Below are 19,941 nucleotides of genomic sequence, written 5' to 3'. Positions count from 1 at the left end.
ATGCAAAAATTAAAGAGTTCTGTTTGCAAAAACGGGACATAATTCAAGTTTCAAAGATGAACTTGAATTCTGTGATACTCAATTCTATGTCTCCTTTTTTTTAGGTCCAGGTTTAGGAGGGTTGACCCGAAGTGGACTGAAACTAGATATTATACCTCTTTTGTGACAGATCCAAGGGCTTTCTACTATATTCACTGTGCTGGTCTTTAAAACCCTTGACAGACTCAGTTTCTCCTTTTTAATCCTTCCCTCTGTGGTGGGAGTTAAGAACATAAGAAAGCCATGCTGGATCAGACCAAAATCCATCAAGTTCAGCAGTCTGTTCACACACTGGCCAACCAGGTGCTTCTAGAAAGCCCACAAACAAGACAACTGCAGCAGCATTATCCTGCCTGTGTTCCACAGCACCTAATATAATAGGCATTCTCATAAGAACATAAAGCCCTGCTGGATCAGACCAAGGTCCATCAAGTCCAGCAGTCTGTTCACACACAGGCCAACCAGGTGCTTCTAGGAAGACCACAAACAAGACGACTGCAGCTGCATTGTCCTGCCTGTGTTCCACAGCACCTAATATAATAGGCATGTTCCTCTGATCCTGGACAGAATAGGTATGCATCATGACTAGTATCTATTTTTACTAGTAGCCATGGATAGCCCTCTCCTCCATGAACATGTCCACTCCCCTCTTAAAGCCTTCCAAGTTGGCAGCCATCATCACATCCTGGGGCAGGGAATTCCACAATTCAGAGTTCAGGCTTGGAGACTCTATTACAAGTTCCATCTTTGTCAAAGGCAATGTTGGCACCTACTAGGAGTAGGACCTTGTAAACTATGACCCCCATTTTGTGACATTCTCTCCTAGAGGAAATGAATAAATTAACATCACCAGGTGCTTGAGATGGTTAAGACCTTGCTGTTTTTCAGGCATTTGAGCCAAAGTCATTGGTTTATAAATTGTATCTCCTGCTTCTATTGCATTGTTATGATTTGATCAGTGACGTTTTAATTATATTGCAAATGGCTTTTAATTAGAGCTAGCCACTTGGGGGAGATAAATAAATATGATTGCCATTTGGTGGAGAGGCAGTGCCCTAGTCTATTTGTTACCTGGAAAAGACTATTTCACATAAACACCCAAACTAGTATTTTTTTTCTTTCACCCATCCAACTTAAGGTGATATATTTGCAGCCTGCATTCTCTGGCACCAGCACAGTAATCTATACCAGGAGAAGAGCACAGCAGCATACAAGACCCAGAAACCCAAGTATCTAAAGATTAAAGATCCTCCATGCCAATAAAGGTTTCATTTGATTTGGTTTAATTGAAGATCACAGCTGGATCAATAAACTTCAACACCCCAAAGTGTCACCTTCTAACTCCCCCCCCCCCCGTTGACTCCAAGGAGAGATATAACCCATCCTGGATTCAGGCAGTGGTACAAAGCCAAGGGGAGATGTCTTCCTCCTACCATGGTGGCTCCAACATGGGACCATCTCAGACCCAGTTGTGGCAGCGTCAAGGAGGTGATTTGTGAAAGTCACACCTGTTGCCGCCCTCCATGAGCTGCCACATGCTGTTCCGGCATCCCAAGGAGCCATTAGGGTGGTGAACTGGCCCTAATAAAGATACAATGACATTAATTCTGGTGGGAAGAAACAGTCTTCTAAGCCCTGTTTCGTCTTTGGTCTGGGTGCCTGGGAAAGCCCCACAGTCATCCCAGGTCCCCACCTGGTGCTGCCACCCCTTTCCCTTACTCCAAAGGGTATCTGGGTAGTAACTGCTACCTCCAACAAATCTGAAAGAGTATCTACCATTAGATAGATTTGTACATCTAGAACTCTGTATCTGCATGGCCGTTAAAATGCTCCATCTAACTGCCATGTCTCCTGATTTGATTGTACTAGCTACTGTGGGGATGAGCTACTGCATTTTTGCACATTAGGAATGGCGAGCTTAACCAGTGTTCCTTCCTTTTACTGCTCTCTGGAAAGCAGGACCATATAGTCGTGGTGTGTACATGGATTTATCTATTTATTTATTTACTTTATTTGTACCCTGCCTTTCACCCCAATGGGGACCCAAGGCAGCTTATGTCCTCCTCCTCTCCTCCGTTTTATCCTGACAACAACCCTGGGAGGTAGGTTAGGCTGAGAGAGTGTGACTGGCCCAAGGTAACCCAGAAAGCTTCTAAGGCACAAGTGGGGATTCGAACTTGGGCCTCCTAGATACTAGTCAGACACTCTTAACCATGACCCCACACTGGGTCGGAGATCAAGTTCAAAGCATTCAAAATATAAGAAAGTGTAATAAATAAAAATTAAAAGAGTACACATGGTCTGTGACAAGCATCAGGCTGAGCAAGGATATAAAGAAAAGGTGAAAGCATGCTATATTCTAAGCACTAAACTCTATACTTATCCTAATGATATTCTTGCTAGGACAGGCTACCAGCTATTGCAGCTGCAGCATTTAAAAGTAAACAATTATCTTAATTCTCAGAGTTGGGACATCTTCCATTGTCCCTCGACATACGGGCAAGAGTCTTTCGGTAAAGACTTAGTCCTTCATGGCTTGTGCCCACACAAGCAAGGTGAACAAAGAGAAAAGAGCTTCCTTCTCATGTCCTAAAAATTTATAGTCTCTCCTTTGAGAGTCTGTCCCACTCTGAGATCAATCCTCAATCCTCCCCTAAAAAGAAGAAAACACAATCTAGCCTTTTGACTGTCCCTGTCTCTGTTCCTTTAGGTGTGACATTCTAGAAGAGGTGTTACATGGGAAACCTTCTGCAATACTCCAGTTAGAGCCATTTGCATCTGTAAACTATTAAGTATCCTTGATGACACATCCCCTGGAACCTTTAATCCTTGCCAGGTAGGAACCTATAGCCAGATTCCATCTCTTATACAGAGTGTAATCCCAAGTGCTGAATTACTAGAGTGAATTCTACGGTAGAAGTCATTTCTTACAAATGGTATACAGTCAATTCACAAAACTGCCAGACTGGTGAAATCACTATGAATTGATACCTTTGGTACAGTGAATTGGCTGGTCAATATTTGAACAAAATGTTGTGATATTGGATCACTGTATCCTAGAAACCCTTCAACATGTGAACTGAGCTGTATATGATAATCCCTGTCACCTCCATCCAGTGCAACAACAACAACAAATTCATGGCAGCTTTGACACTGCATTGAATGTAGGGCTGTTGATTCGGTTCGGGCCGAATTGAAAAACAGCCGAATTTCCCCCAATTCGGCTGTTTTTCAGTTCGGACGAACCGAACTCAAAAAAGGCAGGAAACGGGGGAGCCGAATTTGCCCTGAAGGCGCGCGCGGGGGGGGGATTTTCCCCCGAACTCTGGATCCCCCCTGAATTTGGGGGATCCGAAGCGGGGAAGTTCGGACTTCGGCACGGCCCAAATAAAAACGGGCCGAATTTTGCCGAAGCCGAACTATATTGAATTTTTTTTCAACAGCCCTAATTGAATGTATGAATCAGCCTACTTCTTGTTGTCAAATGTTACTATGTGTTGTTTCTTCAAAAAATTAACTATGCATCGACTTCCAGAGGGAGCTGTTCCCAGCATCATGTCCCCCGAGATCTCTCGAGGGAACCAAGAGACGTTCTGAACCGGGGGCCCCCTTAAAAGCCCCGACTCCGATCCTAAATAGTGGATCGGAATGCAGGCAACCCCCTGCTGCCAAAGAAGAGCGGTTTGACTCCCACCCCCCTCCCACAAGAGCTGCTTGATGTGAAGGAGGGTCGGTTGAAGTCCCGCCGGCCGAGGAGGAATTCCACTGCCACGAACGTCTCATGGAAATAGGCTGCGATATCCTCTATCTTTTACCGAACATTGAACAAGCTAATAACAGAGAACCCCGATTTCCAACATCCGAGTAAGTTACATGAACTCCTTTTGTTAACTAATCTGATTCTGAATGACTAGAATTTTTCAAAATCGGCTAAATACTCTGTACCCCTTCACCCAGGATTCTAAGTGATCTTCCGACTAAAAAGACTATTTAATTAAACTAAAAACTGAATTAGCAGGCAAACAAAACAATCGGAAAGAATTGAATGGCATAAATAGCTACCAATCGGCGGCTGCGGCGTAGAAGGGGATAGGAGAAATCTTCTGCTTTCGATTCTCCATTCCATTACCTTAGGAGAGTCCTCCAGCCACATTTTCATTCAGGAAGTGGCTTCTCTAGGAAGACAGGAAACCATAGTGGGCTGTTGGGCCGGATGTGCCCCACTCAGTGTAGCAGCAAAATAAATCCTACCTTCTTTAATCATAGAGTGGGAGCAACAGAAAGTCCACTGCCTCACAATTCCCTGTATACTTCCTGGAACAAGCTCCAAAGCCAAGCCAGAGCCTTCTAACAACTTAGTAGCTTTTTTTGCACTGAGCTGCCTGCTTATATTTAACTTACTAGTCTGGAAAATACAAAAGCCACAGACAATCATGGAAAGTAATCATCAAAAGATACAGGAAATGTTGGCCATGCAAACTGGATTATTAAAGAAGAAATTTGAACAGGTTTCCATGCAACAAGAACAATCAGCTATACAAATGACTTTAATTATTACTCAAAAATTTGATGGCATAATAAATGAGATCAAGGAAATGAAAGATCAAATTACAGTAATGAAAAATGGCATGAATAAGATGGAACTGAAGAATTGAAAGGGGTTAAAATGGACATGAAATCTCAAGCACAACAAATTGAAGCAATACGACTCCAGGAAGAGCGAGTGAAGGACCAACTAGCTGTTTTGGACCTGCAACAGAGAGAATCTAACCTGCGCATACGTAATTTGCCTGAAAGACTAGGGGGCACCAGAGAGACCATCATAAGATCGCTTGCTGATATATTTAATTTAAATGAACAAGAATTAAATGATGCAATAAACAAGATATACAGAATCCCCTTGTCAGCTCGAGTACAGAAAACAAAAGCTAGAGAGATCTTGGTCTCCTTATTTGACATCAGGATGAAAAATATAATTATGAAACTTCATTTGGAGAATCATCTAAGTGAGGATGATACACCGTTAATAATTCTCAGACATTCCTCGTCACCTGATTGAAAAGAGAGCCATCTATAAAGATTTTGCTGAGACACTGAGAAACAAGGGAATAAAATACAGCTGGCTGCTACCACAAGGACTTACCTTCAACTATAAACAAGTTAAACATGCTGTCAATTCGTTGGAAGATATCAAAAACTTTTTGACAAGAAATAATGAGCTGTCAGACCATACTACAGGAATACAAGAAGAAGAATCAACAGCCCAAGGAGCAATGGGTAAAGATTGTCACAGACAGAAGACCACTTCAAGAAAGCAGGCAGATGGCAACAGAAACTCCAGACAGAAGAAAAAGTTCAAAAAGAAGGGTTAAGAAAGCCGGAAGAATACCAATTTGACTCTTAAAATGCGAAATGGGGGGGGGTAGAGGAAAAATGATCTCAACTGAATTGTTTACACAGGGGTATATAAAGTTTTTAAAGATCTACTCCATTTTTTACGACAGAGATGAGTGACTGGAGAAAACTGTTAATGAGTTTTGTTATGTCTCTGTTTTCATTTTTTAAATGATTTTCTTCTTTTTTTCTCTTTATTATTAATATTATATTATTATTGCTTATAGAAATGTATTAAATAAGGGGAAAGTATAACATTAAAATAATGACATAAGGATTAGAAAATATTAATACAAAGGAGACACCAGATATTTGTAGGGAGGGAGGAAGTCGGTGGGGAAGTCAATTATAACTAATTATATTTAATACTGAAGACATACACCTAATAATTCTTTAATTTTTTATTGATTCAAAGATTGGTATATAGGATGTATCGTCAAATGAGATGTATAGCAATTATTGAAAAATAATAATATATATTAAAAAATTAACTATGCATTGTGTTTCTTCACACAACACACAGTTAAATTGTAGAACTCCCTGCTCCAGGATGTGGTGATGGCTACCAACTTGGAAGGCTTTAAGAGGGGAGTGGACATGTTCATGGAAGAGAGGGCTATTCATGGCTACTAGTAAAAATGGATACTAGTCATGATGCATACCTATTCTCTCCAGGATCAGAGGAGCATGCCTATTATATTAGGTGCTATGGAACACAGGCAGGACAATGCTGCTGCAGTTGTCCTGTTTGGGGGCTTCCTAGAGGCACCTGAATGGCCACTGTGTGAACAGACTATTGGACTTGATGGACCTTGGTCTGATCCAGCATGGCCTTTCTTATGTCCTTATGCTACAAAAATCATTAATAAAATTACCAGCACATTACTAACTAGCTTATTGTGAACTATTTTCCACTTCAAAATATTTGTAGATTGAATAATTATTTTTTTGGAAGCCAGAGCTACCAATGCGCATATAAATTAACCCTCTGACAATCTGAAAATGACTAAGTTAAAGAGTATCTAGCCAGCATGGTTGTTAAATCAGACCATTTTGAAAATGAGAGAAATGAAAGAATGCAACCAAAAGGAGTAGTAACTGCATGTTTCTACTAACCCAAAAAATTGCCCTTAGTCTTTTTGGGTTTTGTCTGAGTGTCATTCTGCCTTGGGTAGGAGGTTGAACTCTGTGACCCTTTTGTCCCTGCCAACTTTAAGACTCCATGTAAAGCTATACTTCAGCAACAACCCATAATCAAGGCAATAAGAGAAACATGGGCTTTGGAAGACCTTTGCATTAGGTCAAAATAAGATTGCCTCCCTTTTTGGGGCAGCTACCCTATCTTGATTACAGTAAAAGAGAAACAATAGCAGAAGTATAGCAACAGAGAGAAACTATAAAGCTAAACAAATGTCATCGTCAAGAGCATCATTCACTGCGATAACCTTATTTCAACTGAAACAAACACTGGAACATAATCCCTTCCTCTCCTCATTTTATTCAGCTATAATGCGGACTATAGTCGGGGGAGCTCTAAGGCTGATATTCCATGCACTGTGACTTGCAAAATGAAACTCTAGTATTATATGCTTACTGACATTTACATCGGCAGGAATTCATGCAGCAAAAAAGCCATATGCTGCACACTGCTAATTCAGCTGAAATATGAATATATGAAGCAAAAGCACACCATGATTATATGATCTCCAACAACACCTTAAGCGCACTGTGAACGACCCCTTTCAGTGCAATCAATTATTCAAGGACCAATGCCAGTTCAAGTCAGCCTACATCACTTCAGCAGCTGGCAAAACTATCCTGCTGAAAAACATGTTCTCCTATATGTTGATGGTTTCCTCTAGTGATTATCAGCAAACAAATGATCTATGGTGCGCTCTCCAGGGACTGACTCATACAATCAACACAAGGAATCACTTTGCAACCACAGTGATGATTTTTTTTGGGTCTGCATAACTTTCATATCGATTGGATGATGTGATGATCTAGATCTTGATTTTGCATTCCACTACCAAAGAAATATCTGAAGTGTTTGCAATGGCATGCTAATTAGGATCTGGGCCACCAGCAGCACGCTCAAACGATTTCACTAAATCTGCCTTCAGTCTGGACAAATCAAGAAGCATTAGCACAGATGTTAAAAATGCATTGGGAAAAATGGCTGTGTGAATTAGATCAACCAATCATCTATTCTTTGACGGTACACAGAGAGGTCATTATCAGAAGTCAGTCCACAGCTCTGGAATGTCCCCCCTTCTCCATCTGAAAACTCACTAAAGCCAACACCTGTAACTTCTTTAAGATGTGAAATAAAACTAACTAAAGATTACTTCTAGTTTTAACACATTACTCTTTCCTGTTCCCTTACAGGGAGACTGTCTCCTTGTAAAACAAACCACATCCACATAAAACATGGCAACTGTAAATACACGGATTCAGTGGCTACCTAAGGTTAAGCAATACAGCTGTATAAAAATCACAGTTCAAGACTGACCACAAACCAGGATGTCTAATCCTGGTTTGTGGTGAATTTTCAAACCATGTTTAGTGTTATATCTATAAAAACCAGCTAAGGCTAAAGCTATGGTTTCTCCCTGATCCCTATGTGACAAGCAAGTCAGGGTTAACTTTGCAAGCTAAACTATGGATTCACTCAACCAGGATTAAGACCATGGTTCATGTTGTCTGTGGCTAATTATTATTTCTGCACTTGGGCTACTGAACACACACCTGAGTCCTTGTCTCCAAAGAATGTGGCATAGGTTTTGTTTAAAACACGAAAGGAGGATTTTCAAGATTACCTTCATCACCATTAAAGACAGAAATCAAAACTAAGATTTGAGGCTGTTGCAAAGCCCTTAGAATTAGATGGTCCATAGGTATCAAGACCACAAATTATGCACAGACTTGTTTGCTTCATGATCAGCTGCTCAGCCAGATCTACAGTGGTCACTTCTAAGCTCTATATTACTTGGACCATATCACATGAACACATGAAGCTGCCTGATACTGAATCGGACCCTTGGTCCATCAAAGTCAGTATTGTCTACTCAGACTGGCAGCGGCTCTCCAGGGTCTCAGGCAGAGGTCTTTCACATCACCTATTTGCATAGTCCCTTTAACTGGAGATGCCGGGGATTGAACCAGGGACCTTCTGCATGCCAAGCAGATGCTCTACCACTGAGCCACAGTCCCTCCCAACTAACAGTAATGCATAAAAAGCTAGAAACAAAAGATTGCAAAGTGTAAATAGAAGAATAAGTAAACTGTTAGTAACACTTGCTACTGACTAGAAAATGCTACTGATGTTCTCAGCTTGACTCTGGCAAGTATTTGGATGGGAGACCTCCAAGTAATACCGGGGCAGCCAATGGCAAACCACCCTGAATGTCTCTTGCCTTGAAAACCCTATGAGGTCACCATAGGTCAGCTGTGACTTGACGGCAAAACACACACACACACACATACACACACACAGAAAAGGAGTGGAGTCTATCATTGCTGCAACACGATTTCAACCAGAAAGAATCACCAGAGATTCCCAGGGGATTGTACCTTCTGTCTTGACGCAACAGAATGGCTGGAAGGAAACAATGACACAAGCAAACAAATGCGTAGCTGGAGTATACCTATAACATTCATAACATTAAAGGTACAGAAAGGATTTTAAAAGTCTATAGATTTACTCAGGATTTCAATTACTCAATTGCAAAACCCTTATTTTGTGACCCATGATCTTTCTTCCATGCCTGAACGGATCAGTCTCTTTCTAGAAAGTGCCCAGCTGTCTCTTTTTCAATGGAGCATACATTTTTATTTCCCTTACAGAAAAACACATAATGAATTGAATACTCCAGACAATACTGCTTCCATTCCTCTCCCAGGCAGTGACATTGGGGGAGGGGGGGTTGTGTGGGTTAAATCTGGCTTTGCCAAATCTTATACCTAGGCACAGTCCTGTGAGTTTCAAGGTGAAGTCCACTGCAGGCACAGGGATGGAGTCAGGGGCAAAACATAGCATATTGGGGGTGGGGGGAAGCAGGTGTTCAAGGACAAAGTCTGGCAGCCTGGAGTGGTACTGGGGATGGGAGACAACTCAGTGGCTTGAAACCAGACCAGGAGAGGAGCCCAGTGTAGCAGAAGTCTATTCATGCACTATAACTTTAAAAAAATGCATATAGGTGATAACAGTCTTACCTAGGGTTGCCAGCCTCCAGGTGGTGGCTGGAGATCTCCTGCTTACAACTGATCTCCAGGTGACAGAGATCAGTTCCCCTGGAAAAAATGGCCGCTTTCGCTATGGCATTGAAGTCCCTCCCCTCTCCAAACCCCGCCCTCCTCAGGCTCCGCTCCCTAAATCTCCAGGTATTTCCTAATCTGGAACTGGCAACCCTAGTCTTACCCCATGCTTTTCTGACAGTTGGTCAGAAAGGGGTGGGGGAATGGCCAGACTCAGTTTCACTGGTTAACCAACTAGCAAAACTTGCCCTGGCTGGTTTTAAACCAAATCCCCCTGTGAAAAGCACCTGAATTAAAACACACACACACACACACAAGCAAACCTTATGCTGCTTATGCTGTAAAATACCATGTACACAGATAGAAGCTACATAAATAAAGGTCACCATATTAGACAAGAATAAGCACGGCAGCTCAAGTTTTAGAATGGTTTCATGTCTTTAACACAAAATCTTTCATGAATCTGCCTAGATGTGTGTGAATGACACAACACATCCGGAAGAGTCTCCCCCAAATCGTGTACAACAGGGAACCTGCAAAACCAAAACAGAAATATAAAGGGGAATAAAAACTTCAACCCAGAAGAGTCAGGTAACCAGGAAGGTTGATTTTTAACCTTCCTGGTTAACCTCCAACAGGGCTTCCTGTACCAAGGTCCCATATACACAAGCTGTGCTGGGTCTGGGCTAGGAAGGCTTCCAAATTCAGTACCACTCTGAATAGACTTGGGTGGTTCTGCTGACCTTCTTGCTAATGCGCTGTATCCTACCACCTTTTCCACCGGTGAAACGGAGGAGTGGCCGCTTTTGAGCACTGAAAAGGTTAATTCAGGGGTCAGGGGACCAATGTGGATGAAATCCACACAGGACTAGGGCTGCAGTGAGAAAGGGCACTGGGCAAGATTAAATAGAAGAACTGGTAGAACACAACTCAGCAGCGTTACTCCTGCCATTCAGCTTGTCTTTTGCCAAGCACAGAGAGGACAACTGTGTTGCAAGTACAGATATTTGCGGTACTAAAGACAGTATCTTTGTCAGTTATAAATTACTGTATTCACTCATCTTTTTCCATAACAAAAGGTCAAACTGGAGCAAGACTTAAGTATGGGTCTGCCTTCCCCCATCATTACAAGGGAGAAGAAGGATTGGTTTTTATATGCCGACTTTCTCTACCACTTAAGGCAGAATCAAACCGGCTTACAATCACTTTCCCTTCCCCTCCTCACGACAGACACCCTGTGAGGTAGGTGGGGCTGAGAGAGTGTGACTAGGCCAAGGTCACCCAGCTGGCTTCATGTGGAGAAATGGGGAAACCAACCCAGTTCTCCAAATTAGTGTCCACCGCTCATGTTGAGGAGTTGGGAATCAAACACAGTTCTCCAGATCAGAGTCCACTGCTCCTAACCTCTGCTCTTAACCACTACACCATGCTGGCTGGAGAAGGTAACAAATGAACCAGGCTGTGGCACATTTGTTTTAATATAATGTTGCCCTAATTATTGCTACTACTTTGTTAGAAATATTGTATCCTGCCTTTCAAAATATGTCCAAGGCAGTTGTTCGCTCTAAAACAAATCAATGAATTAAAACGACCCCAGCCAAATCCCCAGTTCTTTCCTGGGATAGACTGTATAGTAGAGGAGATTCAAATAAACATAGTAAAACCGAGAGGCACACAAGAATCTGAGAATCAAGGGCTGGAAGTTCCCCTGGAACGTAACAAATCAATAGGTCTAAGGATAGGAACAGAGAAAGACTGACGAACGAAGCAAAGCTGTTTTTCATAGATAGCCATTTAAAATGCATTTGCTACATTTCCAGTATGCCAAGATGGAAGGACCCTGAACATGAAGTAAGTGTAAAATGTTGCTTACGTTAATATAATTGTTGCAAAATATGCTAACCTGCACAACACAGAGCTCCAAAGCCCTTTCAAAGAAAATGATTCTAATGAAGTATGCTCGATAACCCTCAGTGCACCCAATTATTGCCTTCCTAACAGGTTTCCACTGTAGTTGAATAGAAGTATTTTTTCAATTAGAAATCTTACTCATTTTACATAAACTGTTTAGCAGACTGCGGTAAAATACATTACAATTACAAAGAAAATGTTTTAGCTTATATTCACATACTGTCTAATTGATAAAGCAATATGTGTGTTGGAATTATTGGTGTCCTAAACTGCACGGTAGAGGGGTAATGACCTCAAGAGGGATAATGTGGAATTTAATTTGCACTAATCTTGCCCAAGAGCAGGAAATGGAAATGTACTCTTACCAGGATCATTGTATTTTGCAGTACCTCCATCAGCTAGAACCATTCTTGTCAAATGAAAATCTAACAACGCTAACAGGTATAATATTCCAGATTCACCAGCATTTCCCTTGAGTGCACGCAAAACAGATTTTCTTCAGAAGGTCAACAGAGAAGTAATTACATTCATCTACTTTGCAAATTTGCAAAAGGCCCACAAGGAAACAATAAACTGCATTTGTTAACATCACTGAAGTGAAAGTCCTTATCGCTAGGCATTAGAGAAAGGAAGAGGTTTATAATCTAGACTTTTTTTTTTAGTCCCTTTTGATTTTTTTGAGTCACAGTGGATCCTTCAGCTACCAGGCAAGCTGAAGGGTGTCTGCAATAAATGATCACAATTTAGGCCTGCAAATGTATAGTGTGGCATAATCTTAACATTGTAGAGGATATAAATTTGATTACATTAATCAGAAGGTCTTTACATTAAAATCTCAGTCTACGTTGAATCTGAATGTTGAATCTCAGTCTACATTGAACAAAGATGGGTTTACCTGGAGAAAATGGCCAGCTTGTAAGGTGGACTCATAATCATAATAAACCTTTAATGGCATATAAATTGTTACAATTGATACAAACAATGGTCATAAATCTTAAAACCGATAAAATAAAATCATAGCCAGTAACATCAGATATCAGAGGTTGTGAGTTTTTGGACATTTATCACTTCTACTAAAAAATTGGCAACATCCACAGTAACCTCTGGGGCTGAATCATTCATTAGAAATTGACATTTAACTTTATTAGACAGGTAAAACTTGGGATGTAACCAGTTTTTTAACCATTTTCTATGAGGTGTTTCATATAAAGAGCAATCACATAGAATATATTCGATTGTATCCAAGGAATTTGAATTACAGGGGCAAGTCCGTTCTTGGATTGGGATTTGATGGAACCTTCCATACAGTATCCTAGATGGGAAGGCATTGACCCTGGCAAGAGAAAAAGCTCTACGGAGAGTAGGTATAGCCAAATTATAAAAATAATGGGGAATATTGTCTGTTTTATTCAAAAGGCAGAACATTGCTGAGGAGCAAACAGAAGGTTGGATAGGATGCAACCATTGAAACTCCATATCTAAAAGACGATGTTTGATTATTTTAAAAATGTGTGCCTCTGTAAATGGAACCAAGTCGTCAAGAAGGTGGACTCTATGGCATTATGCCCCATTGAAGTCCCACCCCTTCCCAAACCCTGCCCTTTTCAGGCTCCACCCCCAAAATCTCCAGGTATTTCCCAACCTGGAGCTGGCAACCTATCCCACCCACATGGCAGCCATTTTCCCTGCCACTGCCCTGACAGCAGCAATTTCACACTACTGGCAAACAAAACAGGACAGGGAGGGACGAGAATTGCATTTGGCCACACACATTGTGTATGTTGTATATAGATCTACGTAGGGTTTTTTTTTGGGTATGTGTAAGGGACAAGAAGATAAAGAGTCACTGGAAAAGACAATCATGCTATGAAAAGTTGAAGGCAGCAGGAAAAGAGGAAGACTCAACAAGTGATGGATTGACTCTATAAAGGAAACCACGGCCCTCAATTTGCAAGACCTGAGCAAGGCTGTTAAAGATAGGACGTTTTGGAGGACATTGATTCATAGGGTCACCATGAGTCGGAAGCGACTTGACGGCACTTAACACACACACAGAAGGGACTAAAATAAAACTGCTTTCGAAATGTCAGTATGCAACAGCAACAGCTCTGCTTTCAACGAACACATATGAACTTCTTTTGCAAGCACTGGGAGATTTTTAATACGTGCCTGGGGAGGGTGGAGTTTGAGAAGGATGGGGCATCACTTCTGGGTGACACTCTAGGACAGGGGTCTGCAAACTGCGGCTCCCGAGCCGCATGCGGCTCTTTGGCCCGTTGAGTGCAGCTCTCCGAACTTGGTTCGGAGCCCCTGCTCTCGCGCCCGCTCGCGCCGGCAGCCGGGCTGCGGAGCCGGTGCGCCAGAGAGAGAGAGAGAGAGAGAGAGAGAGAGAGAGAGAGAGAGAGAGAGAGAGAGAGAGAGAGAGAGAGAGCAGGCGAGCGGGCGCACTGTCTCTCTCCCCCCCCCCGCCATGGAGAATGGCTGGGTCTCCCTTTCCCTTGCCCTCAATGGTTGGGAGGCTAAAGCCTTCCCTCCCCTCTAGTCGCGCAATTGCTGGGCGGGCGGCTCGGCGGATCCTGTCCCCCTGCCCACCTATCAGCTGTTGTGCGGGGCGGGCTTCCTTTGGTAGACCTGGCCTCCGGCTGAGTCCCATTGTCTACCCACTGGCTTTCTTGGCGGTAGACCTGGACTCCGAGGAGGGGGAAAAAGTCCCCCTTCAGAGGCCAGGTCTACCAATTGGCTTCTATGGGCCTCCGGAGGCCAGGTCTACTGCCAAGAAAGCCAATGGGTAGACTTGGCCTCCAAATGGGACTCAGCAGGAGGCCAGGTCTACCAGTAGGCTTTTATGGCAGTAGACCAGGCCTCCAGACGAGGCCTCCAGGCGGGGAGGGGGAAATGGCAGGGACTTACAATTTAATTTTTATCAATAAATAAGATCACTATTAAGTATGATATCAAGTTTTATTCAATGTACCTATAGTTTAATTAAGACTTAAAACTTTAATTAAAGTTTATTAAGTTAATAAACAGTGTACCTACCTATATAGTTTAAGTTTAAGAAATTTGGCTCTCAAAAGAAATCTCAATCGTTGTATTGTTGATATTTGGCTCTTTTGACTAATGAGTTTGCCGACCCCTGCTCTAGGAGTTTCCCATAATTTCTATGGTAATGGCCAATTTTACTCCCACTCCTTGATTTCTTGAGGTTGGAGCCAATGGTTGGGAGTCACCTGCCAGAGGTGGGTGGATGGCAAGCCTAGTGAAAACAATAACTGAATTTAATGGCATTACCTCCTCACTGCAATATACTGCCTTAACATCTAAAATAAAGGGCATTATATACAAACATTGGCATGTAGTAAGCAGTTTACCTAATTGTGAAAACCTCCCTAGGTTTGGTCTAAAAAGAACAACTTCATTACAGGATAAACATGTACATGCAGATATGAGGGAACCAGTGATGTCCATTTTATCAGCTGGGCACTATAGATGTGGGCACTGTGGCATTTGTGCACTCTCTCTTCAAGTAAAAGAATTTACCTCCAGCACAGGGTTCCACTTTAAGCTTAGAACCTGCACGAATTGCGAATCCACTAAAGTAATTTATGTTATTAGGTGCCCTTGTGGTCTTTTTTATATTGGCAAAACATCCAGGGCACTTAACTATAGAATCAGTGAGCATAGGTAGAGAATTAGAAACAGGACCATGGAAGCTCAGATCGTACAACATTTTGTTTCCAAGAGTATTCGGGCAACGACCTGGTATTCTTTGCCATATGGCAAGCTAACACGAATATATACTACAAGACTGACGTTAACAAAATCTTGCTACGACAAGAAGCCGACTTTATCTATTTATTTGATACAGTCCAACCAAAAGGACTGAATGCCTCATTAGATTTAGGTAGCCTAGTTTAAGTGTGTTCCCTTTAAATGACAAACTTGTAGAACAAATTTAAATGAACAGGTGGGTCAGCATCAGCAAGGATCCATATGCATCGCAATTAGGAAGTGTGACTTTCCATGGCATTGCCACGAAGGAGCAGAGCTCTGTTAATAACTTTAGTAGTAAGCATTGTTTTTTCTGAATGAATGTTTATTTATTTATTTATATGCTTGTAATAGCTATGTACGTGAAACTTATTGTAAATGTTTTATTGTTCGTGGTACAACGCCCATAAGAATCTTCTGATGAAGATGTGTGGTTGAAACAGGAGAAACTCTACTAGAGACCTGTTAGGGAATATGAAGAGAATATTATGCGTGGACATGTACTTTTGATATGTTCAATAGCTGGATACTCACCTGACATTGCATGGAACTGAATTACTTCTGTGGTGAGATGCCCTAAGTGGATGCATATGGAAACATTTGTTCTATTGTGTCACATATGACTTTGTTGTTAGATTTATGTTTTTGGCATTATTATATTATCATAGTAGTGTGGTTGTTTAATTCTAATGAAACTCTACACACGGTTGAATTTGCCTGGGTTGCTTTGTTTTTGTTAGAATCTCCAGGTGGTGGCTGGAGATCTCCCGCTATTACAACTGATCTCCAGGTGACAAAGATCAGTTCACCTGGAGAAAATGGCTGCTTTGGAAGGTGAACTCTATGGCATTGAAGTCCCTCTCCTCCCCAAGTCCCACCCTCCTCAGGTTCCACCCCCAAAATCTCCAGGTATTTCCCAACCCTGAGCTGGCAACCCTAGGTAGAGAAAGGGAGATGACCTGCTGATCAAAATAGCCTGCTGCTGTACAGCAAGCATGTCAATGGTTGCCTACCCCTGATATAATCTAAATATGCGGTTTCTATAACAGGGACCCTACCAGGACTTCATGAAGTAAAATAAACAACAAGGTAAAAAAAAAAAACCCACAGCTTTAACTGACTCACTTCAGTCATCCAAAAATAGAATTACTTAAGGCATACGTGCACCCTCCACCCCCAGTATTTAGAGTCTATGCATGCTGGGGGTGGGGGAAGAATTACCACCTTGCTTACACAGGCAGAATTTGACTGTGGACGACGCACATTAATGTGGACTAGAATGGAAGAGTGAGCATGTTTGGCAATACAGCGGCTCAGGCTGTGACAGAAAGGAAAAGCATTTTGGTGGAAAATAATGCGTTTTCACCCATCCTCCCCTGCTTCTCTTCCCTGCTCCTCAGGATATTCTGAAGCTAGCTATTAGGGACACACAAATTGATAACAATAATTCATTTTAAGTTTTTTCCTGCTTTCTCATTTTGAGACAGCTTCAATTATTTTTCCCCTCCGTGTGAGGTAGCATTACTATTCTAAAGTGAAAATGTTTTATGTACTGGGAAACGGCCTTTAGAAAATATGCCACATATAAGAGTTGTAGGAGAAAGATCTTCTTTTTCCTTTTAAGATAACTAAATGCAAAGCATTTTGCTGGTTTAGGGGGAATGGGATACCATATAAAAAACTGCCTTAAAAATTACAGTACTCAGAGAGACGGAAATTTTGGGTCTGTATGAAGCCCAACAAAACAAAGTGCCCTCCTGTGTGATGCAGGGGACATTTTCAGACTGTGCAAGTGACAATTTTCAGGTCAGTTAGCACCCTAGCCTAAAACACCATTTCCTATCATTTTAGCTACAGAAATCCACAAGCCGCAGATGTGTGGCTGCATATATCAAGGACTGAGATTATTACATTTAGAAACTCCTCACAGGTAGTACAGTCTACAAACCTGGGATGGAACGTCATCCGTAAGTCACCTCTGAATTTGCAAAAAAAATTTAAAGGTTTAGCAGCTGCCCTTTTGTGTGTCTTGTGAACGGAATGGAGTTTTATTCTTCCAGAATACCCACATGGTATGAATAATTCATACACTTACGTAGACCACCAGAAAGACACAGTAAAACTAAAGCAGTCCACAATAATTAAATTAAGACACTTGGATATATAAAGAAAAGAGGGGGCACAAAAGCCACAGTTTTAACAATACGACTCTACCTTGAAGGAAAGTTACATGCCTGCTTCCAGTAAATGTAACAGTCATAGCCAAAACAGAGGCCAAATGAGAAATGTAATGAAAGGGAGACCAAAAAGCCTCTCTTTACTTCCAAGCTTTGGAAGAAAAAAGGAGAAATGAACTCTGGCTTATTCCTTACTACATTATAAGGGGGTTCAGACCTCAAGGACATTTTAAAGGACACTGGCACACCACACTAAAATCTCTCCAGTTTATGGAGAGAGGGTAAACTAATGTGGAAGTTGACAGCCAAACCGCTGGAGCACTACAAGAGTCCTCCAGCTGAGATTGCTGCAAATGCGGACAGACGTTTCTGTAGAATGTACACTTTCGTTTGATTAATGAAAATTTAAATGAAAGAGCTCTTCCTTCATCAGTTACATTTACAGACCAAAGCTGGCAGAGTAGATTTCAGAAAGATATTTGGGTCCCTAGAGCTAAAATCCAATATACAGTAACTGCAATAAAATCCGATAGGGGATTAACCCTCACACACATGTAAATCTATGGGAACAAGAAAACATATGGAAACGGTAGTTAAACACAGCACTGACATAATGTGGTTGCTGCAACTGAATGTCGGGTGTATGAAATGTGAAGGATGAAAAGCAAGAAAACTTGATGTTAACAATACCCCAGAAACTATAGAAGTTATGCCATGTTGTAACTCAGCTGTTCAAAATAAAAAGAAAAATGACTTTTTGGGGGGTTTATTAGACCAAACAGTGCCTGTTCTATAACATGGGAAGAGACAGATCTGCAAACTGTTTGGGAATCAGATACACCTTAAGTTCTCCAACAAAGTCATGAACCTAATGCATTCTCCTTAAAACAAAATTCAAGTCCAGTAGCGCCTTAGAGACCAACAACATTTTCCAGGATCTAAGCTTTCATTAGTTAAAGCTCGTTTTGTCAGATGCCTCATGAAAACTTATGCCCTAGAAAACTTTGTTGGTCCTTAAGGTGCTACTAGGCTCAAATTTTGTTCTCGTACCAGTGATGAACGTGGCTACCCACCTGAAACAATCCTTAAAACCACAGTCCCATCAGAATCTCAACAAGCCTCAACAAGAGAGACAGCCGAGCCTAAAGCAGTTAGATTCGAGTCCAGTAGCACCTTAGAGACCCTGAGAGAGCTTTGACTGTCGAAAGCTTATACCCGGAAACTCTTGGTGATCTCTAAGGTGCTACCGGACTCGAACCTAACTGCTTTACGGCAGACAAACACGGCTACCCCCTGAAGCCTAAAGCAAGTCATCAGAAACCAGCCAAGAGGATAAATGGCTTTGACAGACAGCCGTGGCTTTCCCCAAGCTATACTGCTCAGTGGCTCACTGACTCTACCACGGCCCCACAGCTGTTATAATGAAACCTGGGGCCATAAAACACATCACTAACTTGGTTTTGAACTGCAATCAAGCAGATACTGCTTCATTTCAGAAGCGTTCAGACCTTGTTAGAGAGTTTACCTTCCAGTGTGTTAAGCCACATCCTGAAAAGTTCCGTCCTTTAACTGAAGCTTATATTTTGCCTACCTGTTAAAAACTTTTACCATATTATTGTGCAGCCTTTGCAGTGGGAGGAAAATGCCACATTTAAAAAGACCCATGCTGCCCCCTTACTCTTCCTACAGTAACTCAGTATTTCATAAGAAGTAATGGCAATATCAAAATCTACCGTATATACTCGGGTATAAGCCGACCCGAGTATAAGCCGAGGTGCCTAATTTCACCCCCAAAATAGGAAAAAATTAGGCACCCACGTATAAGCCGAGGGGGAAATGCACCCCCTCCCCCCCCCGCAGGCTTACCTGACCGGGCTCCAGGCGCGCGGGCAGGCGGCGGCGGCCCCCTCCCTGCGCGCAGGAGGCCCCGCAGGGTCAGCTGGCAAGCAGGAGGACCGGCCCGGGTGAGGTGGGGGGGTGGGGGGGTAAGAAACCGCTGCCACCCAGCAGAAGGCAAGGTGGGGTGGGGTGGGGGATGAAGAAACCGCCGCCGCCGCGCAGAAAGCGCGACCGCGCAGAAGGCGCAACCGCGCACAAGGTGCGACGATCGCGCAAAAGGCGTGATCGGGTGGGGTGGGGAAGAAACCGCCGCCGCCACGCAGAAGGCGCGATCGGGTGGGGTGGGGGGGAGAAGGGACAGCCCGCCCATCAGCTGGCCGGCGGGAGCGCGCTGGGAGAGGGCCCGGCAGGCGACTTACCGTATTGACCCGAGTATAAGCCGAGGTGAGTTTTTTAAGCCAAAAATCATGGCTAAAAAACTCGGCTTATACTCGAGTATATACGGTAGATCTTCCTCTGAACGTTTTATATACGTGAATATGTATCTTCTGGT

At 42.5% G+C, this 19,941-nt stretch overlaps 1 protein-coding gene across 1 annotated transcript in view; it reads right to left on the bottom strand.

Annotated features, from left to right (window-relative positions):
- The window catches only part of ELMO1 (engulfment and cell motility 1), a 344,558-nt gene that overhangs the window by 94,004 nt on the left and 230,613 nt on the right, over positions 1-19,941 (bottom strand). The window lies entirely within an intron of this gene.

Source organism: Euleptes europaea, chromosome 11, assembly GCF_029931775.1.
Source record: "Euleptes europaea isolate rEulEur1 chromosome 11, rEulEur1.hap1, whole genome shotgun sequence".
NCBI lineage: Eukaryota > Metazoa > Chordata > Lepidosauria > Squamata > Sphaerodactylidae > Euleptes > Euleptes europaea.
This window is presented reverse-complemented; position numbering and strand designations above follow the sequence as displayed.